Source organism: Watersipora subatra, chromosome 7 (assembly GCF_963576615.1).
Source record: "Watersipora subatra chromosome 7, tzWatSuba1.1, whole genome shotgun sequence".
NCBI lineage: Eukaryota > Metazoa > Bryozoa > Gymnolaemata > Cheilostomatida > Watersiporidae > Watersipora > Watersipora subatra.
In genome coordinates, this window is record NC_088714.1 from 54,503,476 (window position 1) to 54,518,857 (window position 15,382).

Genomic DNA, 15,382 nt, shown 5'->3' on the forward strand with positions numbered 1-15,382 from the left:
TGTACACTGTTAACTACAGTCAGTTCATCAGTTGATACTTTAATCTACACGTGTTCCGCAGGCTATCTATTTAAAAGCAAACAAAACCTCAGGCAATGCCAGTCTTATTGCTAGCAAATGATAAGACCAGGAAATGCTGCTAAATGAAGTCAATGCATGTTTGGTTGGCAGGTAGATTTATACCTTGCTTCACTAGACAAATTATTATAGTCACTAGATTTAGTTAATTATTGCCTAATCATATTATCTATTTATTTGTTTTCATACACTTTTTTAATTGAACTAACAATAAGAAACTAAAAACAAGACACATTTCAACTTGGCTCATCAACTCAGCTTTCTTAATTTTTACTATAATAAGAGCTGTGTCGATTTATCAGAAGCCATGCTAAGAAAGTTAAGAAAAATATTGTCTCATACAGAAATTAGACTCAGATAATCAGATTTAAGGTGAAGTGTACTACTGCTGAGCATCTTCATTCCCTTCTCACATCTCAGAATAATTGTGCACATATTTAGTACCCCTAACAACCGTTCTCTTACACCACACGGGACTACCAGTATACTAGAGCACCACCTTTTATATGTCTAGTGTCTATGTACACTTAGTTTAGCAAGACAGAGTAATGCTTGGCACATATGCTACTGATAAGCACCTTAAACTGTCTCAACTAAAATGAAATTCCTTATTATAAGCCAAGCCATTAGTTAAGCCTAATTGTTGATAGCAAGACTGATAACATATTAAAGACTTCAAAGACTAAAGTTATTATGTTGTCTTGTTTCAAGTTAGCTGCAAAGTTTAACCAGGCTGTAAGCTGTTAACTCTTTTGCCACAGTAAGCCTTAGTACCTGTACAAAATCATTGATGACAAATCATAGAATTAACAGATCTACCCAAAACTTGGCGATAATGAAATTAGGATTTTGGGTTATTATTTTGCCAAAAAAGCAAGCCAATTAGTTTTCCATTTGCTCAAAATTCGGAATATAATATCACGGTTTTCAAGTTATGTTATTTTCAGTTTAGAACGAATGAAAAGCAGAATTGTAAAAAGTTACCTAAACATCTTCTAGCTAGTGACATTTTTCAACATTAGAACTCAGATATTTCTGAAAAATGCATTTTTACATTAAAGACTACATGTCCGCGTTTTGGCATAACTGCAAAAAGAGGATAGCACTTTTTTTTCTGCAGTCGGTTTCATTAAATGAAATGAAAGTGTAAAATATGGCTTTTGTTGTAAAATGCTTTGATTTTTGTGCACAATTTGCTGATACTTTCATAAAACTTTAAAAAATCTCAATGATGGAAACTCTAACTTTTACAGCAAAAATACCTTTTTACCTTTTGTGTACAACAGCAAAAGTATTTCAGCTTGAATTAGTTCTATCAGATTAAGTAAAAGTTCTGTAGGAAAAGAGTTGAGCGGTCAAAAGTAATAATTGATTTGTCTTCCTGAAAAGCAGCAGCTCTTTAAAACTCGTGTGATGAAATGCAGGTCTGTCCCTAGTTACTTCCAGCATGTTTAAGTGTTTATTACTTTTCAGAAAGTCTTATCATTTGAATAGATAAGATTTACCTGCTGTGTTTTACTAAGACTACCTTCAGGGCTTATCATATTTTAGTAATATATGACAATTGTGACATATGTGTCCTAAATACATATGATAAATAAAATATTTTAAAAAAATTAAATTTTTAAAACCATGACTAAAATTAGGTTTTAGTCAAACTGCACCTGAGAAGTGCATCGCACGAAACAAACTTGTAGTTCTTTTACTGAAAATTTACTTTCTTCTTAAAACTTTTTCTATTATTTCATACTCCACTAACTAACTCTTAGTTTTTTAGTGTAGAGTTATCTTCTTATATGCTTCTGCATCTGCTTCTAGTTAATATATATATTAGATTGTTTCCTCACCCCGGTTAACCCGTATGGGTGGTAATTTCTGCTCTAACTCGGGTCTCCTACCAAAGACCTGGGAGTTTGAGCATTCGCCTCAATATTTTACCTGTTCCTAATAGCGCACTTTTCTGCAACTCACCTGAGTTTATTGCTGTTGGTATTTGGGCAAGTCACATTTTATGCGGCGGTGTTATTGCGCCCAGTGCCCCAATGACCACTGGGATTACCGTTGTTCTTACATTCCAGCATTTTTCAATCTCTTCTCCAAGAGGGAGATATTTCTCGACCTTTCCTTTTCCTTTGCTGGCTATATTGTTGTCATTGGGTACTGCGATATCTATTATAGTAGCCCTCTTGCTCTCCTTGTCCACCACCACTATATCTGGTTGGTTTGCTAGGACATGCTTGTCAGTCCGGATGTAGAAGTCCCAGAGAATCTTAGCGCAGTCATTTTCATTGACCTTACCAGGAGCTTCCTCCAGTGTTGTGGTTTATTAAGGCCATACTCATCACATAGACTTCTATACACAACACCTGCGACATGATTATGCCGCTCAGTGTATGCGCTTCTTGCTAGCTGCTTGCATCCACTGATGATGTGTTGGATAGTCTCAGGTGCATCTTTGCACAGTCTGCATCTAGGATCGTCTCTAGTGTGATAGATTTTTGTTTGGAGTTGCCTTGTTGGGAGCACTTGCTCCTGGGCTGCCATGATTAGCGACTCTGCATTGGCCATTAGGTTTCCTTTGTTCAGCCACATATATGTCTGGTGAAGATCGCCAACCTTAGATATTTGTGGGTGGTAGGCACCGTGAAGAGGTTTCATGTGCCAGTCAGGTTCCTCATCATCACTGCGAAGATCCATTGTCAGAGTAGCCAAATGAAATTAGGCTAGCAACTTATCTGAAGTGGCCATGGAGGCTGCATAGGCCTCTATGGCCTATACAGGCCTGGAGACTTCAAAGCAGGCCTGGATTCTAACAAAGCATGGCCTCCATGGCCATGCTTCCTCCTTCACTGTCTGCTGTACACTTTTGAGTCTCCTACCGCCCTCATCCCTATCAAGATACAATCTAGCATATGGTAGAATTAGACTGATCACTGGCTCTCATGAGTTTAGTTGATAACAGGTCTAGTAGAATTAGACTGATAACTTGCTCTCAAGAGTTTAGTTGATAGCTGGTCTGGTAGAATTAGACTGATAACTAGCTCTCAAGAGTTTAGTTGATAACAGGTCTGATAGAAATAGACTGATCACTGGCTCTCATGAGTTTAGTTGATAACAGGTCTAGTAGAATTAGACTGATAACTTGCCCTCAAGTGTTTGACTGATAACAGGTCTGGTAGAAATATTTTTGACTGCAAATTTTGCATAACTCACTCATAACTCAGTTGTTAGCTATTACACAGAACATGAAACTAAAATAAAGCCCAGTTTGCTTGCTTCATAACTTAGGAACATGCAAGCAATGTAAAAGTATTATGCACTAATACAGTTATGTGGCATGATGAAGCGACACCTTAAATCTTTTGCATTCAAGAACTGTTTAAACATACCGGTAACACTCAATGTCCAAATATACTTTTAACTGATTATCTGTATGGCAAAATCTGTACACTGTTAAATACAGTCAGTTAATCAGTTGGTACTTTACTCTACACGTGTTCCGCAGGCTATCTATTTAAAAACGAAAAAACCTCAGGCAATGCCTGTCTTATTGCTAGCAATTAATAAGATCAGAAAATACTGTTAAATGAAGTCAATGCATGTCTGATTGGCTGGTAGATTCATAACTTGCTACCCTAGACAATTTATTATAGTCACTAGACTTAGTTAAACATTGCCTAATAAGATTATACGTTTATTTGTTTTATACACTCTTTAAGTGAACTAACAATAAGAAGCTAATAACAAGAAACACTTCAACTTGGCTCATCGTCTCAGCTTCCTTAATTTTTACTATAATAAGAGCTGTGTCTATTTATCAGAAGCCATGCTAAGAAAGTTAAGAAAAATATTGTCTCACACAGAAATTAGACTCAGATAATCAGATTTAAGGTGAAGTGTACTACTGCTGAGCATCTTCATTCCCTTCTCACATCTCAGAATATTTGTGCACATATTTAGTACCCCTAACAACCGTTTTCTTACACAACACGGGACTACCAGTATACTAGAGCACCACCTCTCATGTGTCAGTATGCGCCCATCTTAGCAAGACAGAGTAATGCCAGGCACATGTGTTACTGATAAGTACCTTAAACTGTCTCAACTGAAGTGAAATTCCTTATTATAAGCCAAGCCAGTAACTAGGCCTAGTTGTTGATAGCAACACTGATAACATATTAAAGACTTCAAAGATTAAAGTTATTATACTTACTTGTTTCAAGTTAGCTGCAAAGTTTAACCAGGCTGTAAGCTGTTAACTCTTTTGCCACAGTAAGCCTTAGTACCTGTACAAAATCGTTGATGACAGATCAAAGAATGAAAAGATCTACCCAAAACTTGATGATAATGAGTTTAGGATTTTGGGTTATTATTTTGCAAAAAAACGAGCCAGTTAGTTTTCTATTTACTCAAAATTTAGAATATAATATCACGGTTTCCAAATTCTTTTATTCTCAGTTTAGAATGAATGAAAAGTAAAAGTGTAAACAGTTACTTAAACATATTCTAGCTAGTGACATTCTTCAACATTAGAACTCAGATAATTCTGAAAAATGCATTTTTACATTAAAGAATACATGTCCCCGTTTTGGTATAACTGCAAAAAGGATAGCGTTTTTTTTCTGCAGTCGGTTTCATTAAATGAAATGGGATGAAATGCAAGTCTGGCCCTAGTTTCTTCCAGCATGTTGAAGTGTTTATTACTTTTCAGAAAGTCTCATAAATTGCTCGCGACTAATCAGAAAACATTGGTAAGTTTGTTGATTTATTTCTTGCCACGTGACGGTGACTACCTACTGTGCTTATCATTTGAATAGATAAGATTTACCTGCTGTGTTTTACTAAGACTACCTTTAGGGCTTATCATAATTTAGTAATATATGACAATTGTGACATAGGTGTTCTAAATACATATGATAAATAAAATATTTAAACAAAATTAAATTTTTAAAACCGTGACTAAAATTAGGTTTTAGTCAAACTGCACCTGATGAATGCATCGCACGAAACAAATTTTACTTTTTTCTTAATTTTTTTTTATTATTTCATACTCCACTAACTATCTCTTAGTTTTTTAGTGTAGAGTTCTCTTCTTATATGCTTTTGCACCTTCTTTTAGTTACTATATATATATAATATATCAAAAACGGCTGAAAAGCAGGTCTTCATGATAGAACACTACCTCTTATGTGTCTACGTGTACACATAGTTTAGCAAGACAGAGTAGTGCTAGGCACATGTGTTACTGATAAATGCCTTGAACTGTTTCTACTAAAGTGAAATTCCTTATCATAAGAAAAGCCAGTAGCTCAGCCTAGTTGTTGATAGCAAGACTGATAGCATAATAATAGCCTCTTAGATGTAAATTATTATGCTTACTTGTTTAAAATTGGATGTAAAGTTTACGCATGTTTTAAGTTACTAACTCATTTGTTACAGAAAGCCTTTATAAGGGCTCGCCTTAGTTTCTATACAAAACATTGATGAAGGATCACAGAATTAGCAAATTGGCCCAAAACTCTGCAACAATAATTTTAAAATGTTTGGTTATCATTTAGCCAAAAAACAAATCAATTAGCTTTGTTTTTACTCACAATTTAGAGCTTAATATCACAAGTTCAAAATTCTTTTATTTTTCGTTCAGCATGAATTAAAAGAAAAGTTGTAAACATTGACCTAAACATATTTAGCTACTAAAATTTTTCAAAATTAAGGCGCAGATATTTCTAATAAATATTTTTTTATTGGAGAATGCGGGTCTGTGTTTCGGTCAAACTGGAAAAAGCAGAGCGTTTTTCTTTTGCAGCCGGTTTTACTAAACGAAATGAATGTATTAAATAGGGCTTTTGGTTGTAAAATGTATTGCTTTTTAGGCAGAATTTTCTGATAATTTAAAAAAAAACATTAAAGTGCTGAATGACAGAAACTTCAATGTTTACAACAAAAATACCTAGTTACCTATTTATTACGTGTTCTTGCTAATTATAGTAAGAAAATATTGCCTTAGATAAGTATGCGTGTTCTTTCCATCAAGTTTTGAATCACTCTTGTTCATTTGGTCTTCTCAATAAATTTGTTTCATTTTGAAAGTTGAAATTTTTGGAATAGCTGTGTTTTCATTGCAATCTGATGAACAATGGTTAACAGCCCAGTTCTGTTCTGATCAAAGAGTCGATTTAAATTCATCTTTATTAATACAATAATAAATTAAACAATAAATATGAATACAACAAGTACAAAACAATAAAAGTTAAAATAACAACTACAGACTTCCTGATGTGTAATAAATATACAAGTCCATACTAATAAACACATTGATATAAAATTAATCATATTTAATCACACAAAAATAAACTAATATAAATACTCCAAGTGAAAGTAGAAGAATTTATCTGAAACACAGAGTTAAGTGTAACACGTGTGTCTGGACATGCATGTGCTAATAAACCTTTTATATAATGTGTCAAGTAAGTGCTTGATTTAATGATATTAGAAATATACTTCTTTATTTATGCTGTTTTACAGACTTTTCCTACTCCCTCTAACTAAGCCTCTAACAATCAAGATCTTGTTTGTCCACGAGTCAGAAAGGTTATTTATAGCTGGTCAGTTATTACTTCTTTCATTGTTGATATTAAAAAGTTGATTTAATTCCTTAATTCATATTTTTATAACATATAATAGGGGTGCTCAAAGTTGATACTTCTACAATTTTAAATTTTGATTGTGTAAATAATTTAAAATACATTGATTAAGTTTCAGTTAGCTCGCATTTTATAAATGAATGATTTTGTTTATCATTTTGCTTTTAGTTTTAATCCTATCAAAGATTAAATTAAAATCAATGAGCATTAATTAATTAGTTAGTTTAAACCAATTAATCTGTGTTTTCTCATGGTTCTTTAGTCGCGGCTTTTGTCTGACGTTCGTTTGCAAGGTGATTTTCCTGCATATCTAGTCGCTCTTGAAGGCGGCCCGCCTGAAACTTTTCTCTGTGTTCCATATAAGATGGATAGTCAAAATTAACTTGTTGTATGCACAAGTACAGCTGTAGCCAGTCATTCTCATTAAAAATAGACAATTCACACAATTTTTTAAGCTTTGCCAGGTTAGTACTCGGGTTCTTCTCCTCATCTTTTTTTAAAAAGTAGGCGTCAACAGCTTTAATTGTGATACACAGGTTATGTTTCTTCTGAAAGCCTATTAGTTCTCCTGCACAGACGTTACACGGAGCCCTATTGAGGTAGATTGTGAGCTTGCTCCATTCTGATGACTGATCTTCCAGCTCCTCGCTTATTTGTCTTACAAGTCTTTTCTCAGCATGTTCACCGTAAGCGTTGACCACTCTAAAATATCTGACGTTACCTTTGCCATCTATCAGTTTAGCAACAGCTAAGGTCCTGATCTGGTTTGTAGCTTTATACTTTTGTGTTTTATGTTCATCATCTTTTTTCTCGGGTGACCCCTGCCTACGGAACACTTCAAATATGACTTCTGTAAAAACGAAATAGACAATAAACATTTCCTACATCTCAAATCATTCATCAAATAAAGATTCTATCAGCAAACCATAAAAACAGGCAGCAAGCTTTCATTAACTTGTATTTGCTTAGAAATTCATTTTATGCGTTACATATGATTGGTGTTATCAAAATCATTTTATAGCATGTAAATTATTTAGTCTGAAAAACTACTGTATTTAAAAATACCCAAACAGAATAATAAACTTGTTCATCAACAATTCTTATTTTAGAAGAGATCTGTACTTACCATCTTCAGAGAAGGTAAATAATGTTTCAAGACATCAACTTATTCAGAGACACAACTGAGGTTTAGTTTTTCTCTATTGAATTTAACTACTTAATTTACATGAAAACTGTGACGATCTATCCGTACAATCAACGTATTGTATTTCTAGAAGATGATCAATTTTCTTCCTCAAGTAATGATTGTATTTTTATTACTATCTAGTATATACAACTAGTTAAGGTTTGCTGTTTGCTATGAACTGATATTGTGATAACGGTATACAAAATTATTGATTAATGGTATACTTATTACTTTATAGCACATTCAAAGTTGTTTAACTACTGGTTTAAACGACCATTCAATACATTTAGTCATTACTTTTGAAGCACATCTTCAAATTCAAATGTTATTTTTAAGAAAGAATGAACTAAGTATTTTTGTTTAGTCTTAAAGCACGAGTTAAGATTATTACAACGTATATACCTTCCTCAGAGTCACTGCTCAACTCATGAGGAAGCTTTTCATCTTCAATATCTTCCAGACCGTTTTTGATAAAATTAGGCAGGCTCTTAAGAATATTAACACTAGCCATGCTAGCAACTCCCTTTTTGATAAGCTGACAGTGCTTTGAGAAACCTAATAATGCAGTATATGTTGCAATGATTCCCTTTTATACTCAATAACTTATCTATTGTAAAATCGTTGAATTGTTTCCAACACTCCAGTTGCGTGATTGGCTGCTTTTTACATTGACCTGTTAATTGGCTGATGCTATGTTTGTGAGTAATGTAAACGCATAATCCTTAGAAAGACAACAGTACATTATTGCAAGTTAAAATGACATTAACCATTTTAAAGCAATATAGATGTATAGCAATGTATTTAGTGCGCTGATTGATCTATCTCCTTGATTCAGTCAACCAAGTTTTTTATCAGAACTAGAAAATACAAAATTTATAATACAAGACAAGCTCCTAATTTATCAATTATAATTCTAAGATATTCACCATACTATGGAGTGTAAGATATATCATTCAGTAGCGCTATATCTCTATTGTGTTTATTTAAAATAATTAATTATGAAATGAATCAAGTTGTATGGATAAGGAGAAAATTCATATAGGAAATAGGATGAGCCACTTTATTGAGACAGGATTGTATGCCTTCTGTAAGACATGTATTATAGTAAATCATCTAAGCCATTTGAGTAAATAAAGAAACAGTCATCACCGTTTTTTTAAATAAGTTATGGCGTTATTGTTTATCACTAATAAGTTGGCAGTACCGTCGGCCATGAGAGATCATCTTTTGTAATAACTATGTTCATAATTATTCTAACATAAGGGAAGCTGGCTGAGTGGTGCAGTAGTTGGCAGTAATTACCAAGACACCAAGCTGAATATTTGAGTTCAGTACTCATGTGATGCATTTTATTTTTCCTAACGCTCTACGTGTGTCTTAGGACAGACACGGCACTTATTATAGTAACGATTATCCAAGCATTTTAGAGAAACTAGATAACCTGTCAGTCTGTAACATTCTTCCAAGTACCCGCTTATGCAAAAAGCTGTTGTAACAGTTTTATTTTAAGGAGAATGTACTAATTTTTTAAGGATGTAGTATACAGTCATACCTCGACATACGAGCTTAGCACCTTTAGAGATCAAGCTCATATATCAATTCTTTTTTATCTGACTTTTAGCTGACTTCTAGCAGTAAGCAATGCTTCTGAAGAAAAGAACACTAAAAAAAGAGGTATGTGCTAAAAAACTTTACTAGTTGATATCCCTGCTATAACTGATATCATTTATTGTGTTGCGAATGAATTTACACATTTTTCACCACACAGGTTGATAGTATTGATTGCCATTTAGGTACTGCAAATTTTGTTGTTGCAATGCTAAGACCTACCACAATGTTTTGAAGGAAACTAATTGACAGCACATGCACTCTTGTTATTGTTTTCCCTGAATCAAGGTCGGAAAAGTAAGTGGACACGATTACCTAATGTGTTCACCTACCTAGCAGCCTGTGTTATTAATACACAATACTATGTCCTTTCTTGTGGCTATTCAACAGCAAGTACAAAAGGGCTTTCAAAAAAGGGCAACTACTAATCTGAACTTAGTGTTATGCAATTTAACTGCGGCTGTAAAATAAGGATTTCATTACCACAACCGGTATTTTTTTTGTTGTTATGTGATTAGTGTTAAGCTACATATATATGTATATGTATATATCAACACTGTTGATGTATATGTCAACACATGTTGATGTGATCTAGTTGCATTATATAAAATTTAGTTCACAACTTGCAGCAATACAGAAAGCAAATAATATGTAGTATTTTTTCACTTTGAGGTAATTCAAGAGAAAATAATTAAAGTTTTGATACATAAAGTAACTAAGTCTATTTAAAAATTAATGACTGTATCAACCACAAAAAATGACCTAAGAAAATTACATGTCATTCTTAGTTGCCAAAGCATATATTTTGCGCATTTTAAAACAGCTGCAATTGAAAAGTTTAAAAATGGTTCAGAACTGTCTTCTTTTTATCTCAGAAATCTAGTACTTTCTGTTGAATAGCAATAAAGAAGGAACTGATGGACCAGAATAGGGAAGCGAAGTAAAAATTAATCAATAGTTTAGCCTGAGCCTGATTATCGATGTACTTTGTATCACATCTTTGCTCAGTTGTTGCTAAATGACCTGTTAACTGTTTCAGTTCACTTAGTCTTTACTACTATGATAGCCTACTAATCATGGTTATGGTACAAGGTCTGTTTGGTCTTAACATCTAGTCTATATATCTGTCTATTTATCTATATATTTATCTATCTATTTATCTATTTTGTTTATCTATCTAATAATACATCTACAACTAATCAATTCTGTATGAGTCTGTGTACCGAAATGCCAACTATCAAACTGGAATACTTCTGTTAAGTTTTAGGTGAGTGTAAAGTAAAACTGGAGAGCTTTATTTGTGTTCTAAGTGGATCAGTAAAGGAGGAACAACTCTTAGTTGTTGTAGCCCAAATACTGAAGTTGTTTCCTCAATAAGAAAAAAAGACAACCAAAAAACAATTACTTGCATAATGTGCATTCAGAAAGCATGGAGGTTTGTACAAAAACTTGTCTGTGGTAACAATAAAAGGTTAATTATCATTACTAAAATACTTTACCTAGAGGTCATTTAAGTTTTAAGCAGACTTTTCTAGGTAAAATGTTTTAGTAAAGAAAATGGCATTTTGATTTTTGACTTTGGCAAGTTTCTGTACAAACCTACATGTTCTCTGAATGCACATTGTGCAATTGATCAGTTTTTTCTGTTGTCTTCTATTTTATTGAAGAAACAACTTTAGTATTTAGACACAATAACTAAGAGTTGTTCCAGCTTACTGATGCACTCATTAGAAAAATAAAAAATTCCAGTTTTACATATTTTTAAAACTAAACAAAAATGTTTCAGTTTGGTAATTAGTATTTCTAGACACAATTTTTAAAAGACTAGTAATTATATGCTTAAGACTTGAGTGATACATCATTGACATTCTACATGAAGAGTTGAGACAACTCCAACTATGAAATCAAATAGTGCAACAGAGTTTTTTATACATTTTCCTCTTTTGATGAGTAAATAAGTAAGTATATATATAACTTAAAAAAACAATTAGTGCAGGTTATGTACTAAGTTTTCAGACAGTAATAGCGTAGTGACACACCACCAAATGGCGCTGCAACGCCATCATGAAAACAGTCACGTCACTTTCATTCTGTTCTCACTTTTAGAAGCAAAACCTCGATGCAATGCACCATCTATGTACCATTGAAACAGCCTTAGCAACCGCATAGGTTGCTTTGTGCGCATAGGTCTTGCATAGAGTTAGGTCATACAGTCATACAGTCATACATAGGTCTTGCAGGAGTTTTTTGTTGTTAAAAAATTCTAATCGAGCTGTTTTAACTTGAAAATGAACATGGCAGAAGAGAAGACTGTTTAGATGCAACCTTGACATAAGTCATCACACAACTATCACTCTACTACAGCACCCTATAAAAACATGTTCTGCTGGTCACCCCAGTGTAGCACTTCAGCACTGATACATCCAGGTGTCTCTACACTATCACTATATGGGAACTTAGTCATAGCTGAATAAGGACGAGACTAGTTGGTGGGTTCAACGAAATTATACTAATGACAAAAATGAGAAAGCTGGTGTGATTTCTTGCTGAGTAAACTTCGCTTGCTAGCGGACATCGATGATGTGAGCTAGTTGTATGATGTGAAAATTTTGACTAAGTACCAGCTGGTCAAAGAAGGATCAAGTGGGATTTTATGTTGGAGTAGTTGATTGATAACAGGTCTGGTAGAAATAGACTGATAGAATTAGGCTCTCAAGTGTTTAGCTGATAACAGGTCTGGTAGAATTAGACTGATAACTGGATCTCAAGTGTTTAGTTGATAACAGGTCTGGTAGAATTAGACTGATAACTTGCTCTCAAGGGTTAGTTGATAACAGTTTTGGTAGAATTAGACTGATAACTGGCCCTCAAGAGTTTAGTTGAGAACAGGTCTGGTAGAATTAGACTGATAACTAGCTCTCAAGAGTTTAGTTGATAACAGGTCTGGTAGAAATAGACTGATAACTGGCTCTCAAGAGTTTAGTTGATAACAGGTCTGGTAGAATTAGACTGATAACTAGCTCTCAAGAGTTTAGTTGATAACAGGTCTGGTAGAAATAGACTGATAACTGGCTCTCAAGGGTTTAGTTGATAACAGAACTGGTAGAATTAGACTGATAACTGGCTCTCAAAGGTTTAGTTGATAACAGGTCTGGTAGAAATAGACTGATAACTGGCTCTCAAAGGGCTAGTTGATAACAGGTCTGGTAGAATTAGACTGATAACTGGCTCTCAAGAGTTTAGTGTATAACAGGTCTGGTAGAATTAGACTGATAACTAGCTCTCATGAGTTTAGATGATAACAGGTCTGGTAGAAATAAACTGATAACTGACTGTCAAGGGTTTAGTTGATAACAGGTCTGGTAGAATTAGACTGATAACTGACTCTCAAGAGTTTAGCTGATAACAGGTCTGGTAGAATTAGACCGTCAACTGGCTCTCAAGTGTTTAGTTGATAACAGGTCTGGTAGAATTAGACTGATAACTGGCTCTCAAGGGTTAGTTGATAGCAGGTCTGGTAGAATTAGACTGATAACTGTCTCTCAAGGGCTAGTTGATAAAAGGTCTGGTAGAAGTAAGTTTAACAGTGAACTTTGCATAACTCACTCATAACTCAGTTGTTAGCTATTACATATAACATGAAACTAAGATAAAGCCCAGTTTGCATGCTTCATAACTTTGGAACATGCCAACAGGGTATAGAGATTATGCATTGATACAGTTATTTGGCATGATGAAACGGCTCCTTCAATATTTGCATTCAAGAGATGTTTAAACACTCCTGTAATGCTTAATAGCAAAATACACTTTCAATCGACTACCCCTCTAGCAAAATCTGTACACTATTAAGTACAGTTTGTTCATCAAATGATATTTCCATCTAGCAATTTGCATGACAGAATGATTTTGACTATAAATCAAAATATGCATTACCTTTAATGATTTTTAAAGCAAACTGAACTTTGTATAGCAGGTTTAATGATCATCCAGATAATAAATCTCACTTTGTTCTTGTGTGTGTGTGTGTGTATGAGTAGGTGAGTGCGTAAACATTCGAACACATAACAAATGCGAGTACGTAATTGCATTAACATGTTAACTTGTGAACACCTAAGCACATCTGTGAGGATGTGTACATGTGTGGTCATGGGTATGTGTAAGTGCACGCACACTAAGCATGTGTGTGTGTGTGTGTGTGTATGCGTGCATGTGTGCGTGTGTTAATGTGTGTTCATGTGCTTGTGTCTGTGCATGTCTGTGCATGTGTCTGTGCATGTGTGTATGTGCTTGTGCGCATGCGTTGGCATGCATGAGTGTGCATGTGTGTGTGTGTGTGTGTGTGCGTGCGTGCGCGTGTGTGCGTGCATGTGTGCGTGTGTGTGTGTGTGTTGTATGTGTGCATGTGTGTGTATGTATGTGTGTATGTGCTTGTACGCATGTGTGTGTATGTGTCTGTGCATGTGTCTGTGCATGTGTCTGTGCATGTGTGTGCGTGTGTGCATGTGTGTGTGTGCACATGTTTGTGTATGTATGTGTGTGTATGTGTGTGTATGTGTGTGTGCGTGCGTGTGCGTGTGTGCGTGTGTGTGTGTGTGCGTGCGTGTGTGTGTGTGCATTCGTTTGCGTGTGCGTGTGCGTGTGCGTGTGTGCGTGTGTGTTTGTGTGCGTGTGTGTGTGCGCATGTGTGTGTGTGTGCGCATGTGTGTGTGCGTGCGCGAGTGTGGGCACATGTGTGCGTGCGCGAGTGTGTGCGCATGCATGCGTGTGTGTGTGTATGTGTGTGTGTCCACGCATGTAAGTGATTGTGTGAATATGTAAATGCGTTAGCACACGGACACAGAACGCATAAACTTGTGAGTCAGCAAACGCCTTAACATGTGAATGCATTTGAGCTCATCTGTGTGCAAGTGTGTGAATGTGCTCATGGATGTGTGCCTGCATGCGCATGTGTGTGATTTTGTCCAAATTTTACATGTATATGCAAGGTGCCATGCTTTTTTGCCAGGTAGCCAAAAACATTTATCTTCAAAACTACGCCTGGATCTCGAAAACCAACATCTTCAACATTCACTCACTGATTGTTTCTTCACATGTATTAAGAACAATTGATTGACCTCAATAAATTGGTTTATGGATTGCTATTGTAAATACAGTATTTACATTGGAAATCTACACTTGTGTTGCAGGCTATCTATTTGATAATGAAAAAAACCTCAGGCAATGCCATTCTTACTACTACCATATAGTAATGTCAAAAAGTACTGTTAAATGAAGTCATTGCATGTCTGATTGGCTGGTAGATTCATAACTTGCTTCCCTAGACAAATTATTACAGTCACTAGACTTAGTTAAGCATTGCCTAATCAGATTATCTATTTATTTGTTTCATACACTTTATTATTGAACTAACAATACAAAAATAATAACAAGAAAGTTAAATATAAAACTAGAAGAGGATAGTACTATATATTGACATACGTTAAAATTGTAAAATTACTTTAATACTTGTTAACATGATTGTCTTGTTGTAAGTGCCGCTATTGATCTACCAACACTTCAACTTGGCTCATCATGTTAGTTTCTTTAATTTTACTATAATAAAAGCTGTTTCCCTACGTCAGATGCTATGCTAAGAGCTTCAAGAAAAGGATTGTCTCTCACAGAAATTAGACTCTGGTAATCAAATTTAAAGCGAAGTGTGTTTTACTTGTGCGCCGCTTCATCACTTTTTCACATGTCAGAATGATTGTGCACATAATTATTACACCTAACAAATGATCTTCTGCGTTTCATGGGACTGTCAGCATACTAGTTAACTGTAAAACTGTTGACAAAGCAGGTGTTCATGATAGAGCACCACCTCTTA